Source organism: Protopterus annectens, chromosome 14.part0 (assembly GCF_019279795.1).
Source record: "Protopterus annectens isolate FY-2018-M chromosome 14.part0, PAN1.0, whole genome shotgun sequence".
Lineage (NCBI taxonomy): Eukaryota > Metazoa > Chordata > Ceratodontiformes > Protopteridae > Protopterus > Protopterus annectens.
Window position 1 is genome coordinate 1,016,499,512 of NC_056748.1, and position 13,847 is coordinate 1,016,513,358.

Consider the following 13,847-nt stretch of genomic DNA (forward strand, 5'->3'; position numbering starts at 1 on the left):
TCACTATGATTGTGACCCACCATTGTTTTCGCATCCTTTGTTCAAGCAGTTTCTTAGAGGGGCTAAGAATATAAGACCCCACGTGAGCTCCTACTCCTGCTTGGGATCTCAATTTTGTGTTGGAAAAACTTACTCTACAACCTTTTGAGCCTCTACTGCTGAATTGAAATATTTGTCATGGAAGACTGCTTTTTGTTGGCTATTACTTCTGCAAGAAGGGTGTCTGAGTTGCAGGCCCTTATGGCAGTCGAGCCCTTTTGATTTTCCATAAGGATAGGGTATCATTACGTACTAATCCTTCCTTTATGCCTAAGGTGGTTTCTAGTGTGGCTTTAAACCAAACTATTCATTTGCCTACTTTTATGCAGACCCCAAAATAAAGGGGAACAGATTTTGCATACTTTAGATGTACACAGGCAATTGCGTTATTACTTAAGCAGGACTAAGGATTTTAGGCAGTCTCAGCAGTTGTTTGTTTCTTTTGCTTTGAGTTCAGGGCAAGCCTGTGTCAAAACAAACTATTTCTAGGTGGATTGGCTTTTGCATTACATTTTGTTATTCCCATCATGGCAAGGAAGTTCCAGCTGGGATTAGGCCTCATTCCACTAGGGCTACTGCCACTTCAACAGCATTTCTACGGGGTGGCAACTAAGGATATTTTGGAAGCAGCTACTTGGAGTTCAGTGCATACTTTCTCTAAGCATTATCACCTTCCTATCTACTCTAAGTCTAGGGCTGGTTTTGCCACAGCTGTTTTGCAAGGCATGTTGTCAGCTCCTGCTTCTTTATGATTTGCCAGCCTCCCTTACCTCTGCTTTGGGATTCTACCCAATAGTAAGGACTGCAGCAATGGAAGACGAAGAACATAGTACAGTTTTGTACCTACCATAAATGTAGATGTTCGAGGATTCCATTGCTGCAGTCCAATTTACCTCCCTCCTTCCCTCTGTGTTTAGGGGTGGTTGTGTAGGTGATTTGCCTGCTTATATTTTTGTATATATTGTTCATGTTTTGGTGCAGGTATTTTGGGCCTTGTCTTTTTAGGGTCTTCTGACATCTGGGGCAAGAAAAGACTGAGGATATGACGCCGGTCATGCGCATTAGTACCCTGACGTACTGACGTCAGTCTAATGCGCCCTGACCGACGTCAGCCTTATACTCTGGTATTCGGGCCGACTGGATGCGGACTATACCCAATAGTAAGGACTGCAGCAATGGAATCCTCGAACATCTACATTTATGGTAGGTACAAAACTGTACTTTTTAAGGAGAAAGTTAGGAATGTTTTGTGGCAGTATAGCATGCCCAATGTTTGGTGAACTTTTTTAATATTGTTGTGAATATGCAAGTTAAAGGATGTGTTCATCTATGGTGATTCCTAATAGCTTGGTATGTGTGACAACACCTCAATAATAGTGTTGTCCCGGGAGAGTATGGTGAAAGAGTCTTTATTTATGGTAGTGGTCTTCTTGGGGGTGAATAGCATTAGGGTTTATTTTAGGGTTTAAGGCAAGATGGTTGTTAGTCATCCATATTTCAGTGGAGGTGAGTGCTGACTGGGTAAGTTTCAGGAGTTCATGAGGCGAGTTGGCACTGCAAATGATTGTAGAGTCATCTGTGTACTGGATGACTGTGCCTTGAGAGAGAGTAGAGTGGAAATCATTGATGAAAATGTTGAATAACAGTGGCCCTAGAATGAATCCCTGGGGAACACCAGTAGTAGTATTGAGGAATGGAGAGAGAGAGTGTAGTCTTTTTGTGGCTTGTTGTCTGCCTGTGAAGTAGTTGGAAAACCAGAGAAAGGTAGAGGGGGACAAAATACTAGAAAAAGACATCTTTAGTGAGTTACTCATCATCTACCTCCATACATATCATGGATTCTGGCCTAAGTGAGACACTCTGCAGCATGGATAAAGGACACCTAAAATAGGTGCAGTCTTCATTGATATAACTCTGACCTTTGATACGTTCAACCACTCAGAATGAGTCCATGAGCCACACAATGGTTTCAAGATTTTCTCACCAAGAAAACCTTCCAAGTAAAAAGTGAGCCTTCCATCTCTCAAACTGCCCAAACCTACTTCAGTATCCCCCATGGGTGTACAAAGTCCCCTCTGCTTTTCTCAGTTTTCATAAACAAACTTTCACTTGGTCTACATCAGCTTTAACTCCTATTATATGCTGATGATATGATGATTTATAGATCTAGTCCAAATTACTTAGAAATACAAAAGCAGCTGCAAGTAGACCTTCTATATCTTATCAGTTAACTCTGAACTAAACAACTCTTACTGAATCACAAAAAAAGAAAAAAAAGTTATGATGTTCAACACTAACAAAAGACTAACAATGAGCCATGAAAGACTACACATTTCTGATCAGTTTAATAACTATATAGAAACTGTAACATTGTTTAGATATCTATGGATATGGCTTGACCAAGCCCTCAAATTTCAGGAACTCATGATCAAGATCAACTGCTTGTTACTTTGGGCACAAAATATATCTCGATTTCTTTATCCTACTTGCTAGAACTGCCATTGATAAAGGAGTCCTTTTTGCCAAACTGAAATATGTTTTACCACTTTTTGCCACAGACTCATAAAAAATACAGCAAAAATGTAATTACTCTTTAACAAAATACAGTGCTTAATCACCCCACAAATGAGTCATCACTGTTCTATGCTATCAAAAGCCAAATGGCTACCTGGAGAAGGCAAATCAAGCTTCTTACTCTTCAAATTGCTTAACCAGGACACCCAGTAGCCACTCAGCATGAATCATGCTGCAACCACCTCACACTACAACCTGAGAAGCCTTGCGAAAACAGGACCTATATACATCAATCACCCACCTCTAAACTTCACTGCACTGACTACATCTTCTCAGTGCAAGCCCCCTACCTATGTCAATCCCTTCCCGAACATATAGCATAAGTGTCAGAACAATGTATTTTCTGATGCCAAATCAAACAATTTCTTCAAGAGAAATTTAAATGTAACTGTGATAAGACAGGTCATGTCACATAATTAATTGATTGCTGCCCGTGAAAACTAATGTTCTTTTTCCTTGTTTTACAGATGGCTGGCTACTTTGTGTGTGAGATTGCAATGCAGAAATGTCTGTGAATTTGACCTTTCCCAGCTGCTGTGCTGTCTCTGAGTTGGTATATATACTTAGCAGGGGATGTGCTGGGATGAAGGCGGCTTGCCCCTCCCCCCCCCAAACATGTTTTTTCTTTGATTTTTTTTTTTAGCTAAACTCAAAGATCACTCATTTTGTGCTTGCTGTTTTGAGCATTTGATATTTGTTTACATGCCAGGTGTTCAAGTAAAGCTAAAAGTATATGGGGTACCAGAGAAAATATGGAAGGTAATATGTGAGGAAGTCAGAAAAATGCTTAAAATGGGACTTACTGAATGTAACAGTCTAGCTGTCCTGGTCCCTTAACCAGATAGCTCTAAAAGGTTTGTAATAACTTCCAGCAACTGAATGAAGTATCTACGTTTGATGCTTATCCAGTACCCCACAGATGAGCTGCAGGAAAGTCAAGGTTTCTGACTGCACTAGGCTTTGACTAAGACATACTGGCAGATTCCCCTTACATATGAAGGCAAAGAAAAAATACCATTACTGACATCTGAGGGTCTCACTCATTATATTGTTTTACCCTTTAGAATTCATGAAGCCCCTGTCACCTTTCAAATTCTGAAAGCTCATAAAAGGTACTCAGGTGCTTACTTTGACAATCAAGTAGTCTACTCAGATGACTGGGTGACATGTAACAGAAGTACAGGTTATGCTAGACTCCTTTAATGCAGGTAGCACTTCTGGTTAATGGTGACAATGTAATCCCTCTAAGAAAGAGGCCAGATGTGGGAGATGGATAATTAAACACCAAGCAGATTAGACTGAAGCTGGGAAGAACTGGGTAATACCCAGTAGAAAGCACCAAATAAAGGTGGTCCTAAAACTACCAACCTCATCTTCACTTTTATGGCCTTTCCTTTAACGTACCTTGCTACAAGGAAACCCTATGTCCAAACTAGGTGGACTGGCATAATGGGAAATGCCTTTAATGAGCTAAAGCAGATCCTGTACTCTGAGCTCATATTAGTTGCCCCTGACTTAAACAAACTATTTGTTGTCAGTACAGATGCATCTCTGATGGGAGTATGAGCTGTAGTTACACAATAATAGGGATGAATATTTGGTTAGCTATGTTAGAAGAAAGCTCAGCAGAGACAGTGTCCTCTGCCACTGATCATGAGTGCCCATCATTAAGTGTGCGCTCCCTTCACACCCATTACTTATTGGGTTGAAGCTTTATACTAGGTGCTGATGATGCATCATTGCAATGACTATGCAGACAAAAAGGATGCTAAGAAGCAGTTGGGCAGATGAACTTTATAATTAACAACCATTTCAATTCACAATCACAAATCTGGTGCAAAGAATGAGTTATCTAGAGTTTATAACCCATACTGACACAATACAGAACTGAAGACCTTATGCTAGTTGAGTGGTCATTGTGAATAAGTAGAGCATGAATAGTGCTAGTATTGTATAAAGTGCTAAACTTTTTCTGCTTTCTGAGGTGACTTGTTATGTAAATGGGGTGTGACTGCTGTACACAAGTGTGACCCCTCTAAAGATCAAAGTTATTATACCTCTGTTATCCTCACCAGCCTTGTATGCCAAGCCATGGAACAGATCATAACAGAATTAATTTTTGCAAATATAGACAACTTAATTGATCTTGACCATATTCAATTTAGTTTTGTAAAAGACAGATTCTGTCTCATGAATATAATAAATGCCTTTGAAAAGGTTATGGAAACAGTTGTCGTAAGTCAAGTCTGTGCATGGTGTCATCTTGACCCGGCTACGGATTTGACACTGTCCTCAGTGCTGGTGTTATTGAAAACTTATTCAAACAATGTAAACTCCTACATTGTTCAGGCTTGCAAACTGGCTGTCCCAATGTTGCCAAGTAGTGAAAGTTGTTGGTACCATTTCTAAATGTAAAATTGTAGCTCGTGGGGTGCCATATGGATCAGCACTGACCTCATTTATTTTGCAGACATCCAAGCCAATATCTTAAATTGTGATTGACCAAGTTTACTGACAGCAAGCAGGGCACTGTTATCTGCTATTACTAAGCTGCTCCAAAAGGGCTGAAATATGATCATACCTGCCGTTCTGAAAAATGGTCTCAAGCTGCATGCAAAAAATGACAGAAGTTAAATGCATCTTTTACTCTTCATTGTTGTAAGTAGTCATTCTCTTTCAACACCTTTCCCCCAAAGGTCACTGGCTTTGTGAGTGTTGAAGGGTCTGGCCAGTTATTGTGCGAATGCTCTGACCATTGGTATCGTTGACATTGTCATATGTACAGGTTGGGATGTATTCTGGGGACTAGGGTTGGCACCTTTTCAAATGGCCAGGATAGGACATTTTCGGAACACACCAAAAAATAAATAAATAAATAAAAAAATAACCCCCCCCCCCCCCCCCAAAGAGCAAATATCTATCCCGGCAGAGGGCTGCCTCCCAAACATCTCAGATGCTCAGGTGAAGGCTGCCCTCTCCAAAGCAAAAAACACTGCTTCCATGGGACCAGATGGCATCCCAGGTTGCGTCCTACATGAACTACAAGAGGAACTAATCCCTCAAATAAAACAGCTGTACAGTCTCAGCCTCACTGCAGGATATGTGCCCACAGAATGGCGTACAGCAACAGTGGTCCCACTCCACAAAGGTGGAGCATCTACGGACCCTGGAAACTATCGCCCCATAAGCCTGACTAGCTTAGTCTGCAAGGCTATGGAGAGGATCATCATGGAGCTCATAAACAAAGACATTGGGGACCTACAGACACTAGATCCTACCCAGTTCGGCTTTGTCAAGGGCAGATCCTGCCTTTTGAACCTGGTTGACTTCTTTGAAACCGTCACCAAAGCCATAGATGAAGGGAAGGTAGTCCACACAGCCTATCTGGACCTTGCAAAGGCATTTGACACAATACCCCACTCGGGCATCATAGATAAGCTATCCAGCTTAAATATACACCCCTATGTCACAAGATGGGTCGCAAACTGGCTCAAAGACAGAACCCACAGAGTGAGAGTTGCTGAAGCCATGTCTGACATGAAACTGGTCACAAGTGGCATCCCACAGGGTTCTGTCCTGGGACCACTCTTGTTCGGTATATACTTTTCCGAGGTACAGGCAAACATGGGAGGACTATGGCTCACCAAGTTCAGAGCGACTGCAAACTGGGCCATAATCAACTCTCCAGCTGACACAAACATCCTTCAAAAAGGTCACAGAGACAGGTAACTGGTGCCAGCGCCATGGTTTAAAGCTAAATGCCAAAAAATGTATAGTCATACCCTTTGGCAAAAACAATGTGCCCACAAATTACCACATAGGCAGAAACCCATTAAGTACAGAGAAAGTTATTAGGGACCTGGGGACCCAAGTTGATAGCAATCTCTCCTTTGAAAACCACATTGCCAAAGTGGTTAGAAAGACCTTCTACATAGCCCACCTCATCACGAAGGGTTTCACATCTAGATCAAGAGAGGTAATCATGCCCCTTTATTCGTCCCTCATCAGGCCCATCATAGAATACAATGCCCCTTTTGGGATGTACCTTACCTGACACCTGCAGCAATTAGAAAGACCCCAAAAGTATCTCACCAAGAGGATCAAGGGTCTCAAACAGATGCCATATACTGCTCGGTTAAAAAAACTCCAGCTCTACCCAGTTGCATACCGCCTACTTCGAGGCGATCTATGCCTGACATACAAAGCTATGTCAAATCCAGAATTAATGGACATGCTCCACCTCAGTAAATCTAAATCCCTTAGAGCCACGCTGAGGGACTTGAACCTCAGCACAGAAATAAATAGAACTTGCTGGAGGGACAGGTTCATAACCCAGAGGCTCCTTCGCTCTGGAATAGAATTCCAGTTCATGTGAGGCAGAGCACCTCACTGAATCTCTTCAAGAAGAATCTCGATAAGTGGATGGGGGATCGTAGGTTTGTCCCAGGGATTACTCCCATGTCACTATTAGACAGAGGCACAGTAAACTAAACCTTAAAAAAGGGCACAGTATACTCAAATCAAGGGGTGGCGTAAGCCATACAGAATCGGGCTGGGCTTATAATTGCCCCAGGGTAGATAGCCTAGTATGAACCTATGAACCTATGTAAGTAGCACAAAACACAATAGCTGTTTCCCACCTTTTATGTTATAAGTGGCATTCCTTATTAAACCAATACTGTCATAAGAGACTTGGGTACTTACGTTGACAACTCCCTCTTATTCAATCATCATGTTTCCACCACAGTCTGAAAAACTTTTTTTCTGGCCAAGCTAATTTTCAATGGATTATCTTCAAGTTCCAAAGAAGTCATCTTATCACTGCACTATTGTCTTATCCTATCTGTCCTTGAAAACAATGAACCCTTTCATACGTATACAAATCCTAGCATATTGCTCAACTGGAAAGGCCCTAGCAGTCCTTAAAAAATAAAATATGATATATATATATATATATATATACACACACACACACACACACACACACACACACACACACACATACATAGAGAGAGAAATATATATATATATATATATATATATATATATATATATAGACAGATAAAAATAGGCCTCCTTCAACTATCCCAACAGATGAGCGCAACTCTCTTTATACTCAAGTTAAAATATGGCTTGCGTTTTGAGCCATGAAAGCCCAGGTCATGTTTATCCTCCTATTTCTTCAGCAAACCAGTGGTTCTATAAACACCTAAATTTACACCTAGATATAAACAAGGCTTATTCAAGTTATAGGCTCCTTCCTAAATGTATTCTGAGGTTATGGAATAAGTTACCACTACAGGTCAAGTATTACTTTAGATGCTTTAAGGCTAGTTGAGATGATTGGATGGGAAGACACAGATTTAAACCAGGGTTATCACTTATGTCCCTACTTGAACTGAAAGTGGGCACTATTAGGTAATCATAAAAGGTGGCAAGAACTTTTAAATGTCTCTACTTAAAGATGTATATGACTAGGCTTCTTATGGTCCCTGTGATCACTTGCTTAGTAATTTTAATATTTTCCCATAAGTGTGTGATGGAAGAACACACCTGCTATTAAACAAAACAGACATTAGTTGATTATAAACACATGCCTTGAGGGGATTAAAAATCAGGTCTATAAATTTACTAGCTGAAAGAATTTGTTCTCTCACTGCAGAGGGAAATATGTGTAAAGATAAGTTTGCCTCTTAGTACAATATGGAATTTTGCGGAGCAAAGATTTGCCACTTAATGTGGATGGACTATCCAAATGAAAGAAAACAAAGATCTGTTTAGGAAGATGATGGCCACTCACAAAACAAGGAGAACTATCTGGGGGAGATGCTGAGATGTGTGCCTTATGGCCCAAATGGATTATTGTTTGGAAGAGAGTTTTACCACTTATTACAGAGGAAGGATCAGAGTAAGAGTGGAGACTCCTATTTGTCTTTGGAAGTCTGATTAGAAGTGGAAGACTTGTTGCTTTTGTGTTTTTTCCCATCAATACAGTTTGCTTTTTCATATTGTCTTGGCACTGTAATTAAACTCCAGTGAACTCAGAAATTTTCTCCAGTGTGTTTTGTATCTGACAAGATACACTAAGCCCCCAACAGGAAACTGGAAAGGTTGTTCTACATAAATAAGTTTAATTGAGGTCTGTAATAAAAACTGTGAGCAACTGCATGGAAGGGAAACAACACTTGGTAATATATTTGGACATAAGCAAGATTTCTCACTCCGTTTCCCATGTGGCTACAGTAGACAAGCTCAAACAACTAAATGCCAATCTGTAACTTGATGGCTATCTATTTGGATAAGCAAAAAGAAAGCAAAGGATGGTTCTGCATGGTGCTAAATTATTATGGAAAAGAATATCAGCTGGAGTTTCTCAGGGCTCAGTCTTTGGTCCTGTCTTACTTAATCTTGCATTCTCAGACTTCATAGTAAAATGATTTGTAAAATGCATGGATGACTGCAAAACTGGAGCAGTCATGCATAATTCCAAAGATGTAAATAAGTTTAATAACTGTCTAAAAATGCAACAACTTGGGCAACTAAAGCTGGTTTATGTTTTAATGTAAATAAAAGGAAGATGGTATGGATCTATATTAAAAGATCTAATGGCCACAACATCGAATCGCAGTTCAAGACCAGAGCATCGAAAAATACAATTATCAAAAGCAGACTTGTTAGAGTCTCACCTCATTGAATTACAATAGTTGGCCAACAGCTGAGACGTTACAATATTACATGTTACTTTTGGTATGCATAACGTAATGGTAGTAAAGATTTGTATTCATTCTGAGTTATGTACAAATTTCTGATGCAGTGAGATTTGAACAAGTCGGCTTTCAACAAATGTATTCTTTGATTCTCTGGTCTCAATAAACTGGGATTCAATGTTGTGGCCATTCGATCTTTTAATATAGATCCAGGTGATACTACATGGAAGAGCAGATGACATAAGAACTGGAATATAACCATTTGTACTGCATGACTGAATAAGTATTACAGATCCTGGAATACAGGTGTATTTGGGATTAATATTTAAGACACACACGCAGCAAACATCATTAAAACAAGTGACTGAAGATAGATGCAACTAATATTTAGTGTAATATCATCTAGAGATGCAGATGTGTTATTTTCTTTTTAGACATCCTTAGTAATTCCAGTTATTGAACAAAAGCTTGTATTCTGTAGTCAAACTATATTTATGCCAACTCAAGATAGTGTAAAGAAGATTAACAAAAAAAAAACAAATAAGAGAAATAGGTAAATTAAAATACTTGGAGGGACTGGAAAAATTTAACACAGTTTATATTATCTGCAGAATGCTTGGGGAAACTCTGCCTTGCATGTAAATCAATATGTATGCAGGGTCCTAAAAACATGTGCAAGGAGCCTATGGTTTGAAAACAGCCAAAAGGTAAACTTAATCTGCCACTGGCCAGATGCATTTTCTTTGAATGTGGGTTTCAATGCCATTTCAATGAATGTGAGTTTCAAGGGCACAGAAGTTTATTGTTCATGGTAAGTCTATTTTCATTATGAGACTGTATTGTTTAGCAAATGTCCATCAGTGTTTGTGCTATAAAATTTGAAATAAAAGTTTTAAATTAAATCTAAATATCTGTAATCATTGTAGAAGTAAAGGAAAAATAGTATGCACACATACAGTTTTAAACAGTGCTTATGGAAACTGGGGAGAAATAGCCAAGTAATGGAATACTGGAATGGCTGTGGGGTGAGGGCTGCTGTGGGAGCCCCTGATTCATTACCCTGTCTAGTGCCCCATTTGACCATGATCTGGCTCTGAGAATGATACAGAGCAGATTGCATCATTATTTAATGCAGAACAACTTTGTTACTTTTCCACAGATCAGGAATGCAATAAAAAGTACCAGAAATAGTCTACATCTATACGGGTCTCATTTCATGCATGTATACAGACTGAGTACCAGTTCTTTTGGCTGGCTGCACACCAGCTACACGCATGTTGTTTACTCACATTGAGAGTGAATGCCTACAGTGGTAGTGATCACTAAGACATTTTGTACTCCAAAATGTAACTTGGGTGGCTGGATAAATAAATTACTATAATTTCCTTCAGGCAATCTTGCAGAGATCAAAGAAAAAGTACAAAATAAAATGGTTACAAGAAATCAACAAGTTGGGTAAGTCTCCATTCATTTGCAGTCAGACTATGTATACATAAATATCCTGCACCTGTGTAGTTAGTCCTATAGCCAGTTTATTAGTGAGGACATTGTTAAAATGTAGTTTGTGATTTAGTGAATGTGCAAGAGTGTAGTTATTTGTCCCGGCCCCCTTTTAAAATAAATTACATGAACACCAAAAGACAGTTGACGACCTTTATTAATACAACCAAATTATTAACTTTACTCACATAAAATAACAAATAACTGAAGTCTTCACATTCTTCCCAGCAACATCAGGGCAGCATATGTGCTCACCATGTCTGAGTCGTCCATCAGGGCAGCGTACCCACTCACCCTGTCCAAATCATCCATCAGGGCAGCATACCTACTCACCCTGACCAAAACCTTAAATTGGCAGTGTACCTGCTCATTCTTTCAAAATAAGCGGCGTCTGTCCAGTAAGCTCACTTATTATTATCATCAGTGTCCAGCAACTCACTTTATCCCCAAACTCAGTGCCATCAAACATCATCACTTAGAGGGGGAACAGAAGAGGACAATCCTGTCCCTCTTCTCCGCCTAATAATCCCCACTTAGATGTCAGTAAATAAAGTCACGCAAAAAGAAAGAAAAAAAAAAAGCAGGTGGGAGGGATGGAGGGTCACCAACTCATGCCTAAATGTGACTCCATTTCCCCTGCTACAATAATATAATAAATAAGCCCCTCCCCAAACCTACCTCACTTCCCCAACCAAATAACCTATTAATGTTCAAAGCACTGCCACCTGACTTAGCACTATACATTACCCCCCTCCCCATTTCCCATATGCAACTCCCCCCCCCAAAAGGGGGTCCTGGACAAATTGGTTTGTCCCAAACCTCATTTGTCCTGGCCCTCTTTTAAAATAAATCACACTAACACCAAAAGACAGTTGACAACCTTTATTAATACAACCAAATTATTAACTTTAGTCACATAAAAGAACAAATAAATGAAGTATTCACGTTCTTCCCAGCAACATTAGGGGAGAGTATCCATTCACCCTGTTGGAGTCATCCATAAGGGCAGCGTACCCACTCACCCTGTCCAAAACCTTAAACGGCCGGCGTACCTGCTCACCCTTTCAAAATAAGCAGCACCCGGTAAGCTCATTTATTATTATCATATTATTATCATCAAGCAGCATCCAGCAACTCACTTGCTCTTCAGACTCAATGCCATCGAACATCATCACCTAGAGGGGGAACAGAAGAGGACCATCCTGTCCCTCTTCTCCGCCCACCAGCCTGATCCTAGACTGTTCCCTCTCTTATCCAATAACCTTCACCATACCCTCTAAAAACAATTTCAAATGTACATTAAATAAATCTAAGCCAGTATCACTCAAATGCACCCCATCTGATCGAAACCAAACACCATCTCTATCTTTGAAGTCCTTATGTTCAGTAGAGTACATGCCCAAGCCTCCCAATTGGCTAACCAGCTTCTATTTAACAAACCTCTGAACCCACTCCACTGCCAGGTAATTAATCGCATTCCTCCAACCATGCTATACACATACCAAGGCATAACACCTGCAACTTAAACAAATCCTCTGTTATGGTATCCACCAACTTCTTTTTCGGAAGAGTTCCCAGATCATTACCACACAAGTGCACCACCAATATTCGTGGATAACCTACTCACAACCTTACAACTTCAAACTCATGCATCAGTTGATCTCATCTAAACCCTCCAACCCCATGCCAAATAACTGCTCAACCTGATGGAGACAAACCTAGATTCTTTCCATCCATCCTAACTGCTGCCCGTTTCTCTGCTCAATGGATATAAAAATTACCCAGGATGACTATCTGCTTACCTGAAAGAGAGAAAAAAACAAGCAAAAAAAATTATCGAATGTAGTGAAAACCTTATCTAATATAAGATGAAAAGGCATTAGAAAACCACTTCACAACTCTTCTAATAAACTAAATGGAATTTCCTTCCATAGCCAAGTCAGAAGCCCTACCAATGTGAAAAGAATGCAATACAAACTTTTCAGCTGGAAAACCAATGCAACAGAAAACCCTCCTGGTGATTTGCATGAGCCGACCACTTGTCACTCTCCTGCCATCTGACAACCAAAACACCAAGTCATACCTGAGTCCACCTTAATTCTGTAGTGCACCTTACTGGGAAAAGCCTAGCATTCCTATCTTTTTTGAGCACTATCGATGTACCTTTCTCCATTTGATCTGTCTTAGTCCTTCACAGCCCATAACAAATCACTGTCCTAGGGCCTATCATTACATCCCTCCAAAGTAATGAGCTTAACAACTCAGACACCCAGAACACACCAAAATATAACCATACACACAAAGTGACCCACATAAGGTAATTGAAGTACTTCCCTTCCAATAAGGCTAAACCTCTCAGTAAAACTTTCAAAAACATCCTCTTCCATGGCCGTTGCATATCACTCTGCTCTCCAGCCACTCTTCCCCATCACCTCAGCATATGCCCAACCATCCACGGCTTTGTAAAATTGTGTAACCCAGATACCTGTGTGAATATGCTAATTGTCGCTAAGTCTACCCTAACCGTTTGTAAAGCCTTACCTAAACCCCACACCCGGGCTAAGTAATGAAGCAGTAACTCCTGTGACCAAACCACCTTTTCTTCCAGCAATTGTAAGACAAACTGATCAAATTTGTAAATAGCCCTACCGTAAGCCTTCCTTGTGGAGACCACCCAAGATTGTCGCACCAACCTCCTGGTTGCCTCGACTCAAGATGCCACACCTCCTCTGGCAAGGGTACCAGCACTTCCTCTGCCACTGGTGCCAGCTGTCAGGACCTGGAAAACTGAAATCGGGACAAGCTCTCAGCAATGGCATTGCTCATCTCAGGCACATGCACCCCTGTAAATGAAAAATGAATCATCAAACTCTGTAAAACTAACTTACGCAAAATAAAAAAAAAGCAACTCTGACCTGGACATCTTTGTCTGCAACAGTGGCACCACTGCCATGTTATCCGAATGAAAATCTACCCGCTTCCTCTGCAAGCGCTCCTTCCAAACCACCAAAGCGGCCCAAATTGGCA